At 44.2% G+C, this 11,075-nt stretch overlaps 1 protein-coding gene across 1 annotated transcript in view; it reads left to right on the forward strand.

The window, feature by feature from the left end:
• The window catches only part of N4BP2 (NEDD4 binding protein 2), a 99,146-nt gene that overhangs the window by 9,540 nt on the left and 78,531 nt on the right, over positions 1-11,075 (forward strand). Inside the window, 1 exon segment of the mRNA XM_017854330.1 lies at positions 10,719-10,815. The gene's annotated coding sequence lies outside the window, so the exon portion shown is untranslated.

Consider the following 11,075-nt stretch of genomic DNA (forward strand, 5'->3'; position numbering starts at 1 on the left):
AGCCACCGCGCCCGGCCAATTTTGTATTTTTAATAGAGACGGGGTTTTGCCATGTTGGTCAGGCTGGTCTCAAACTCCTGACCTTGTGATCCTCCCGCCTCAGCCTCCCAAAGTGCTGGGGTTACAGGCGTAAGCCACCATGCCTGGCATTAACAAGTATTTATTGAGCTCTTGTTTGCTAAATAAAACACTTATCTGCAAGATACTTGCAGACTAGTAGTCTCAACAAGTAAATACAAAGGTGCTAAGATAGACAGATGTCTAGGGTGCACTGGGAGCTGTGGCTAAATCATACTTTGACATAGTGGGAAACTTTCCTAAAGGAAAGTAAATTGAACCAAGAAATATGGGTTGGGTGTGATGGGGTAGAGATGGAGTCTCGCTCTGTCGCCTAGGCTGGAGTGCAATGGCGTGATCTCGGCTCACTGCAACCTCTGCCTCCCGGGTTCAAGCGATTCTCCTGCCTCAGCCTCCTGAGTAGCCGGGATTACAGGTATGCACCACCACACTGGCTAATTTTTGTATTTTTAGTAGAGATGGGGCTTTACCATGTTGCCCAGACTGGTCTCGAACTCCTGACCTCCTGATCCACCCGCCTCAGCCTCCCAAAGTGGATTATAAGGGTAAGCACTGTGCCCGGCTGGGGTTAGAGGGACTTTCAGGCGGAGCATGTATAAGGTACAGAGCTGTGAAATGGGCTACCTTGTGTGGGAAACAAATAACTAGATACAGGTGGATTAAAGAGTACCTGACGAGAAGTAGAAGAGGAGGCCAAAGGTAGATAAGGGATCACGTCATAGAAGTCCTTGAATGCTTTATCACAGAGTTGGAACTTGATCTCGAAAGCTATAGAGAGTCACTGAAGGAAATTTAAGCTGGACCTCTCAGGTTTGAAGTGCCCATGCAATATTCAAGTGGATATGTCTGTCAAGCAGTTAACTATATTGGGGTATGGGAGAAAATTATTGACTGGAGTCACAACTGTAGGTATTGAAACCATGGGTTTGAATGGACCTAGAAGAGGTGAATTGAACAGAATATTAGGAACAGAACCTTAGCGAGCAATGGCACTGAAAAAAGTGAGCAGAAGGCAGGAAATCCATGACAGAGACCAAGAAGGGCCAGCCAGAAAAAAAACAGTAAATGCTGCTTGGGGTGGATTTTATGGGGTCAAGGAGTCAACAGAAAAAAGTTGAAACAAATATAAACTACTTTCATTTTAAGAAACTGAAACTGTATAGGAAATGATAGGAGTTTGGTTAGTCTGATCATTATCAATTCTGTGTGCATGGAGAAAATAAAATTTCTAGACAGTTCTTCCAATGCAGGGATTTGAATTTTTTTAGAATTTGTAAGGACAGGTAGGAGCGGATGGAGGCTCTTTTGGCGGTGTTTGGGAGTTAAGAAGTGGGTGACTCGGGGCATGGATATGATACATACACAGTCACTGGGGAGTACAAGTACCTAGTAGAGTATTTTGCACATAGTTTCTGGACCTATAAAGATCTAGTAAAGCATTTTTTTTTTTTTTTTTTTTTTGAGACAGAGTCTCGATCTTTCGCCAGGCTGGAGTGCAGTGGCATGATCTTGGCTCACTGCAACCTCTGCCTCCTGGGTTCAAGCGATTCTCCTGCCTCAGTCTCCTGAGTAGCTGGGACTACAGGCGCACACCACCACACCCAGCTAATTTTTGTATTTTTAGTAGAGACGGGATTTCACCACGTTGGCCAGGATGGTCTCAATCCCTTGACCTTGTGATCCGCCCACCTTTTTTTTCAGGGGACCCAGAGTTAATTACTGATTATGTCGTTGTAATTAAATTTAGTTCATTTCTCAGAGTTCTATTTGTGATTTTCTTTTCTGTTTTTTTTGTTTTTGTTTTTGTTTTTTGAGACGGTGTCTCACTCTGTCGCCCAGGCTGAACTGCAGTGGCATGATCTTGGCTTGTTGCAGCCTCTACCTCCCAGATTCAAGCGATTCTCTTGCCTCAGTCTCCCAAGTACTTGGGACTACAGGCATGTGCCACCACACCCAGGTAATTTTTGTATTTTTTATTAGAGATGAGGTTTCACCATGTTGGCCAGGCTGGTCTTGAACTCCTGACCTCAAGTGATCCACCTGCCTTGGCCTTCCAAAGTGCTGGGATTACAGGTGTGAGTCACTGTGCCTGGCCCTGGTCTGTTTTTGAGTCTGTCTCTCTTGAGTGAACATTCTGTTTCTCTGCTAAATCACCTCTCAATTTTTTTCTTTTTTTTTTTGTTGAGACGGAGTCTCGCTCTGTCGCCCAGGCTGGAGTGCAGTGGCCGGATCTCAGCTCACTGCAAGCTCCACCTCCCGGGTTTACGCCGTTCTCCTGCCTCAGCCTCCCGAGTAGCTGGGACTACAGGCGTGGGCCACCTTATCCGGCTAGTTTTTTTGTATTTTTTTAGTAGAGATGGGGTTTCACCGTGTTAGCCAGGATGGTCTCGATCTCCTGACCTCGTGATCCGCCCGTCTCGGCCTCCCAAAGTTGCTGGGATTATAGGCTTTGAGGCCACCGCACCCCCAGCCCTAACTTTTTTCTTTACTAGTTAAGCTACTCATATTTTTTTTTTACGTTAGGGAGAAACGTTACAACGTATTTTTACTTCTTAACCACTTTTAGCGTACAGACAGTGTGTACTATGCACATTGTTGTGCGTTTTTTTCATCTTGCCAAAGACTCTTTACCAATGAACGCCCGTTTTCTCCTTTCTAGCCCTTGGGCAACCACGATTCTACTTTCTGCTGTTAGAGTTTGACTGCTTTGTAGATAACGAATATTAGTAGAAACATGCAGCTTTTTGTCTTGCTTTTGCTATTTTTGGGGGTGCACTGACTATTTCATTTAGCATAATGTCCTACATGATTCTTCCATGTGCCTGCATTTCCTTTTTTTTTTTCTTTTTTTTTTTTTGAGACAGGTTCTTTGCTCTGCACCCAGGTTTGGAGTGTGGGTGGTGTGATCATGGTCACTGCAGCCCTTGACCTCCCTTGGACTAAGCCATCTTCCACCTAGCCTCTGAGTAGCTGGACCACGATGTGCACCGACCAACCTGGGGTATTTTTGTAGAGGATGAAGTTTTGGCTATGTTGCCCAGGCTGCGTCTGAACTCTTGGGCCTCAAGTGATCAGTCAGCCTTGTGCCTTCCACAATGCTGGGGACTTATAGGCATGAGCCCCTTGTGCCTGCCTCTCTTTTTTTTTTTTTTTTTTTTTTTTTTTTTAGGCTTCTGACTAATGTTCCATGTATGTTATGGCTCCCACATTTAAAAAAAAAAAAATTGTTTTTTATCCAATGCTCACTGTGTTCTTGATGCCTTTAGGTTTGTTCTACCTCTTGACTGTTGGGAACTAACGCATGCTAATAACCATGCATGTGCAGGTATTGCTTGGAAGATCCTGTTATTACTATTTATTTGGATGATGGTACTGAAGTGGCAATTGCTGGATCATATGATAATTGTTTTAATTTTTTGAGGACACGCCATATCCCCCTCTTGCTTAGTAGCTGGCCATTTCGTTCTCCAGTTAGTACAAGGGTTCCGTTCCTACGTCTTCGCAAACATTTTAATTTTTAATTTTTATTTTTTTGGCGATCTCACTCTGTCACCCAGGGTGGAGTGCAGTGGCCATGATCTTGGCTCACTGTAACCTCGCCTTCTGGGTTCAGTGATTCTCATGTTCAGGCTCCTGAGCTAGGCTGAGTGACAGGCTAAATTCTGGTGTGAGTAGAGTGGAGTTTTACCATGTTGGCAGGGCTGGTCTGGCGCAGGCTGGTCTTGAACCTTCTGACATCAGGTAATCCACTGCCTTGCCTCCTAAAGTGCTGGGTTATTATAGGCTGTGAAGGCCCTGCCTTGGCCTGTTTTTTAATTTTATTTGCTTGGACATAGTGGTCTCTCAATACGGATTGTCAAGATGATATCTCTCATTGTGGGTTTTTAATTTTGTCATTTTTTTGATTGTGATGAGGTATCTTTTCGATGATCTTGCTTGGCCATGTGTTATCTTCTTTTGGAGAAACGTCTATGGCAAGTTCCTTTGCCATTTTTAAATTGGATTATTTAGCGATTTTGTTTGTTGAGTCTGTAGTTCTTGTATATATTCCTGATTTTCAATTTCGAACTTATGGGGTTTGCATATTTTCTCTCTCCCATAGGTTGCCTTATTTTCTGTTGAATTGTTTTCCTTTTGTGGACACGAATTTTCTAGTTTTGATGTCATTTTGTCAATTTTTGCCTTTTGTTGCTTACTGCCTTTGGCTCGCTTCATATCTTCAAGAAATCATGCAATCCAGTGTTGAAGATTTCTCCCCGCTTTTCTTTCTGCTGAGTTTTAAGTTTAGGTCTTGGATTTACTGGGTTATCTCTATTTCGAATTATCCTTTTGTATTCAATGTCTATGTAAGATTCAGTCTTCTTTCTTTTGCATGTGGATACTCAGTTTTTGTCCTATATCATTTGGTTGAATTTGAGAACACTCCTTTTCCCATCGTGTGACCTTGGTACCTTGTTTGAAGATCATTTGATTCAATATGGAGTATTTTTTCTAGGCTTTCTATTCTTTTTAGTCTTAGTCTGTCTTAAGCCTCATACTGTATTTTATGTGCTTTGTGAATTTAAGGGCCTGTTTTGAAAATCAGGGAAGTTGAGGCCCTCCAGCTTTGTTTTCTTTCTTCAAGTTTGTTTAAACTTATTTGGATCCTTTTCATATTTTTTCCTTTTTTGAGATGGAGTCTCGCCTCTGTCACAGGCTGGGGGAGTGCCAGTGGCGCCACCGATCTCGGTCACTGCAAGGGCTCTCCGCCTCAGGGTTCACTGCCATTCTCCTGCTCAGCTCCCGTGTCGCTGAGACTACGCAGGCGCCCGGCCACCACGGCCTGGCCTCATTTTGTCATTTTTAGTGTAGGAACGGCGGTTTCTCCAGTGTTAGCCAGGATCGGTCTCGATCTCCGACTTCGTGATTACCGCCTCGGCCTCCAAAATGCTGGTGATTACAGGCGTGGATCACCGAGCCTGGCCATAATTTTTATCCTTTTAAAAATTCCCAGGCTGGGCATGGTGGCTCATGTCTTTAATCTCAGCACTTTGGGAGACTGAGGCAGGCAGATCACTTGAGGTCAGGGGTTCAAGACCTGCCTGGCCAACATGGCGAAACCCCTGTCTCTACTAAAAATTCAAAAATTAGCTGGGCATGGTGGTGGGTGCCTGTAATCCTAGCTCCTCAGGAGGCTGAGGCAGGAGAACTGCTTGAACCCGGGAGGTGGAGTTTGCAGTGAGCTGAGATCGCAACACGGCACTCCATTGGGCGACAGAGCGCGACTCCATCTCAAAAACAAACAAAAACAAAAAACAACAAAAAAATTCCCAGCCAGGCACAGTGACTCATGCCTGTAATTCCAGCCCTTTGGGAGGCTGAGGCGGGCACATCACTTGAGGTCAGGAGTTCAAGACCAGCCTGGCCAACATGGTGAAACTCCGTCTCCACTAAAAATGCAAAAATTAGCTGGACTTGGTAGTGCTTGCCTATAATCCCAGCTACTCAGGAGGCTGAGGCAGGAGTATCACTTGAACCTGGGAGGTGGAGGTTGCAGTGAGCCAAGGTTGCACCACTGCACTCCAACCTGGGCGAAGGAGCGAGACTGTCTAAAAAAAAAAAAATAAAATTCCTTTCATTTTTTCCCCTTCCTTTCATTTTAAACTCGCAGCATGATTGAATTTTTCTTTTTTCTTCTCAACGTGTAAGGACAGATAACCTGTACATAACCTTTGAAATATGGAGTGTGCCCTGCTTTATAAAACTTGGCATTTTGAACTACATGTTTCAAATTAAGAGTTGATATTTGAATTAAAAAGGATTTTGGCCAGGCACAGTTGCCCATTCCTATATTCCCAGCACTGTGGGAGGCTGAGGGAAGGAGGATTGCTTGAAGCCAGGAGTTGGAGGCCAGTGTGGACATCAAAGTGAGACCCTGTCTCTACAAAACAAAATAAAAGAAGCAACAACAAAAAATTAGCCGGGAAGAATGGTGCATGCATGTGGTCCCAGCTTTGGGAGGCTGATGCAGGAGTCTTACTTGAACCCAGGAGTTCAAAGCTGTAGTGTTGTACCACTGCACTCCAGCCTGGGTGGCAGAGTGAGACCCTGTCTCTTAAAAAATCAAAAAACAAAAACAACCCCCCAAAACTCTTTCTTTGCTTTGTAGAGATATTCTTTTAGTGGATTAAATATGGTTTTATCTTTTCAAACATCTTAGAAGCAAACTAGTTTGTTTGAAGCATTGGTACATTTTAAAAACTTTTATTAGGAAAATACAGATACAGAAAAGTAGTATGATACATTGAACCCACATGTACCCACCTCCTTGATTCAACAGTTGTTATCATTTTACCATATGTGTTTTATCTACTTACATAAATTTCCTGAACCATTTAAAAGTAAACTAAGAGTGGCAAATAAGTTTTTTTCAGTTTTCCCTTTTAAGTATAATCCGATTGTATTATAAATGTATGTATTTTGGACTTTGACATTTAAAGATTTAGATTGGTATTTGATCTTTTAAAAGATTATAAACATCCTGGCTAACACGGCTGAAAACCCCATCTCTACTAAATTGCAAAAAAATTTGTTCGCGTGTGTTTGGCGCGACGGCCTGTGAGTCCCAACTTACTCTGTGAGACTGAGGCAGTGAGAAATGCGTGTGAACCTGGAGGAGGAGCTTCAGTGAGCGAGATCGCTGCCACTTGGCCATCCAGCCTTGGCCCGACAGAGCAAGACTCCGTGTCTCTTTAAAAAAAAAAAAAAAAAAACAAAAAAAAAAAAAAAATTAGTATATATATATATACGGTATACTATATAATAGTATATATATATATGACGACATATATCTTCAGATCTCTCAAGGAAAAGGGAGCGACATTCTCCTTGTAATATAGTCATAAACACATTATCATTCCTAGCGCAAAGATTACCAATAATCTCCTCCTAATAGTATACTACTTTTTTGATTTTTTTTTTCTTGAGATTAGGGTCTTTTTTCATCTGCTCGCCCAGATTAGAGTGCAGCCCGCACGTTCATGCTTACTGCAGCCTTTGACCCTCCTGGGCTGAAGCCATTCTCTTGCCTGGAGGGCCTGGGGTTACTTACAGGCACATTAGCACCATCCTGGCTGAATTTTTCGTATTTTTTTAGAGATGTGGTCTTGCCCGTTGCCCAGGCTGGGTCTTAAACTTTGTGGGCCTCAAGTGATCCTCCTGCCTTGTGTCCCAAAGTGCTGGATTGCAGGCATGCTGACCTGAATTACCTGATATATGCATCTGTATACTATATTAGAGTATCCTGCAGTTGTTCCAAAAATGTTTTTTATTGCTGTGTGGTGGGGTTTTTTTTTTTTTTTAAGAGGAAGTCCGCTCTGTCACCCATGGGATGGAGTTGCCGAATGGCGTGCGATCTTCGCCCTCACTGCCACCATCCTCTCCGAGTTCAAGCCGATGTGTCTCCTGCCTCAAGCCTCCCAAATTAGCTGGGTTGCAGGTTGGGCTGTCTGCCACCATGCCCCGCTGAATTTTTGTACTACGCTTTTTGAGTGGAGACAGGCGTTTCACCAGCTTGGTCAGGCTGGCGTGTTTTTTTTTTTTTTTTTACATTGCAGATTTTAGTCAAGAGCTACCCGTTGCATGTGGTTTGCGTAATCTTCTTGAGCTCTTTTTACGAAGTATAGTTTAGGTAGAACGTCTCTTCTACCCATCCACCTCGCTTTCTCTACTCTGCTTCTGCTTCCCTGTGGTATGACTCTGGCTTAGATCTGTTGAGACGATTACATTTTGTATTTGCTGCTTGTTTTCTATGGCATAGTATTACTTCTTTCCTTTATCCCCTATTTTTTTTTTTTTTTTTTTTGAGTACGGAGTCTCGCATGCTGCTCGCCCAGGCTGCGAGTGCAGTGGCGCTGGGGCTGCCAAAGCTCGGGCCTCCCGCGTTCGGCGCCAGTTCGCCCGCCTCAGCCTCCGAGTAGCTGGGATACAGGGCCCGCCCACCGCCCGCGCCGGCTAGTTTTTTTGTATTTTTAGTAGAGACCGGGGTTCACCGTGTTAGCCAGGAGGGTCTCGATCTCCTGACCTCGTGATCCGCCCGCCTCGACCTCCCAAAGTGCTGGGATTACAGGCTTGAGCCATCGCGCCGGCCACTATCCGCCCCTGATATTTAACTTCCTTGTAAACTGGGAGTTAGATCTAAAGTGTTGGAGTAGACTCTAGGGTAAACAGTCTTGGAAGAGCTCCTCATTTCAGTACATGCCGTGTGTAGATTCCTACTGTTTCTTAGTTTAGAGGGCATATTATGTCAGGCTCCCCCTATTTCGATGCTGTATTGTGATCACCAAGCTGGGATGTGGTGAGAACCCTGCAATCATTATCATTATACAAGTTTATGGTTTCTTTTTTGTTTTAGCAAGTAGTTTTTTGTAATCTGCTAGGGTGGTACTTTGACATCAGGTAAATTTTTTTATTCTTATTTTTTATTTACATTTTTTTTAATTTTTATGTTTTTTTTGGACGCGAGTCCTCCTCGTTGCCCAGGCTGAAGTGCAGGCCCGGATCTCAGCTCACTGCCAGCTCCGCCTCCCGGGTTTACGCCATTCTCCGATGCCTCAGCACCTCCCGAGTAGCTGGACCTACAGCGCCGCCCCGCCCCTTCGCGCTGGCCTAGTTTTTTGTATTTTTTAGTAGAAGACAGGGTTTTCACCGTGTTAGCCAGGATGCTCAATCTCCTGACCTCGTGATCCTCCCATCTCGGCCTCCCAAAGTGCTGGATTACAGTGACGCCCACCGGCGCCCGGCCTATTTTTTATTTTTTTGAGACGGAGTTTTGCTCGTTGCCCAGGCTGGAGTGCAATGGTGTGATCTTGGCTAACTGCAACCTCTGCCTCCCGGGTTCAGGTGATTCTCCTGCCTCAGCCTCCCAAGTATCTGGGACTATAGGCTCCCGTCACCACGCTGAGATAGTTTTGTATTTTTAGTAGAGACGAGGTTTCGCCATGTTGGCCAGGCTGGTCTTGAACTCCTGACCTCAGTTGATCCTCCTGTCTTGGCCTCCCAAAGTGCTGGGATTATAGGTGTGAGCCACCGCCCCGGCCTCAAATTTCTTTTTTTTAAAAAAATTTTATTTTATTTTTTAACTTTTTTGGAGATGGAGACTCACTCTGTTGCCCAGGTTGGAGTGTAGTGGCACAGTCTCAGCTCACTGCAACCTCTGCCTCCCGGGTTTAAGTGATTTTCGTACATCAGCCTTCCTGAGTAAGCCGGGACTACAGGCGTGTGCCACTATGGCTGGCTAATTTTTTTTTTTTTTAATTTTTTGAGATGGAGTCTCCCTCTGTCACCCAGGCTGGAGTGACACAATCTGAGCTCACTGCAACCTCTGTCTCCTGGGTTCAAGCGATTCTCATGCGTCAGCCTCCTGAGTAAGCTGGGACTACAGGCGTGTGCCACCATGCCTGGATAATTTTTTTTTTTTGAGATGGAGTCTCACTCTGTCGCCAGGCTGGAGTGCAGCAGTGTGATCTTGGCTCGCTGCAACCTTCGATTCCCTGGTTCAAGCAATTCTTCTGCCTCAGCCTCCCAAGTAGCTGGGATTATAGGCACATGCTACTATGCCCAGCTAATGTTTGTATTTTTAGTAGAGACGGGGTTTCACCATGTTGGCCAGGATAGTCTTGATGTCTTGACCTCGTGATCTGCCCACCTCGGCCTCCCAATGTCCTGGAATTACAGACGTGAGCCACCGCGCTCAGCCCACCTGGCTAATTTTTGTAATTTTAGTAGAGATGGGGTTTCATCATGTTGCCCTGGTTGGTCTCCAACTCCTGAGCTCAGGCGATCCCTCCCTGCACCACCCCCAGGCCTCCCAAAGTAATACGACTATACTCGTGAGCTACCGTGCCCGGCCCCAGATAAATTTCTTTCTTTCTTTCTTTTTTTTTGTGGGACTTTTTTTTTTTGGGGGTACAGTCTCTGTCTGTTGCCCACGTTGGACGGCAGTGGTGCCATCTCGGCTCATCACAACCTCCGCTTCCCAAGTGATTCTCCTGTCTCAGTCTCTGTCCTGAGTAGCTGGGATTACAGGTGTGCACCACCATACCCAGCTAATTTTTATTTTTAGCAGAGATGAGGTCTCACCATGTAGGCCAGGCTGGTTTCAAACTCCTGACCTCAAGTGATCCACCCGCCTTGGCCTCCAAAGTGTTGGGATTACAAGCGTGAGCCACCGCCGCTGGCCAGGTCAATTTCTTTATCAACTTTTCACCTAACGATTTTAGCATTCATTGATGATTCTTGATTAACTATTCAATTATAGGTTAAAAATGGTAATCAGTTTTGGGTTCTGTTGTTTCTTTTACATTTAGTAGCTAGCCACCTTCTATAAAGATAAGGTTTCTCTCATCAACTAAGGCTATTTTGTTATCTGGAATTAGTGTTCTACTTAAAGGCAGAATAATGCTTAGTTACTTTCTTTTATGTAGACATTTTCAGAGTGCAATAGCACCTCCAGTGGCAGTAAGTGCAGTCTTTCTTGTCTTTTCTCTTTTGCACTTTTTCTTTGGAATATCATATATATTATAGACATTTTTGACTTTGATTTATTTTGTGATTATAGTTTGATGTGAATTTGACTTTAATATATAATTTTCCTTTTATAGTAAGAAGACATGTTGGATAACAAGAAGAGGTGTAGAGTTTGCGTATATCAACCATGGCCTTAATGAGCATGTTGACAGCATCGATGCTAGACAGACAGTAAGTGTTATTAAAGTTGTAGAGTATGAATATTTTACACATAAGATGTTTTTGTTTTTTTTTGAAATTGGGTCTTGCTCTGTCACCTAGGCTGGAGTGCAGTGGAGCGATCTTGACTCACTTCAGCCTCAAACTGCTAGACTCAAGTGATTCTCTCACCTCAGCCTCCCGAGTAGCTGGAACTGTTATAGGTGTATGCCACCACACCCAGCTAAGTTTTGTATTTTTTGGTAGAGATGTTTTTTTTTTTTTTTTTTTTT

Source organism: Rhinopithecus bieti, unplaced genomic scaffold, assembly GCF_001698545.2.
Source record: "Rhinopithecus bieti isolate Rb0 unplaced genomic scaffold, ASM169854v2 scaffold_2339, whole genome shotgun sequence".
Classification (NCBI taxonomy): Eukaryota; Metazoa; Chordata; class Mammalia; order Primates; family Cercopithecidae; genus Rhinopithecus; species Rhinopithecus bieti.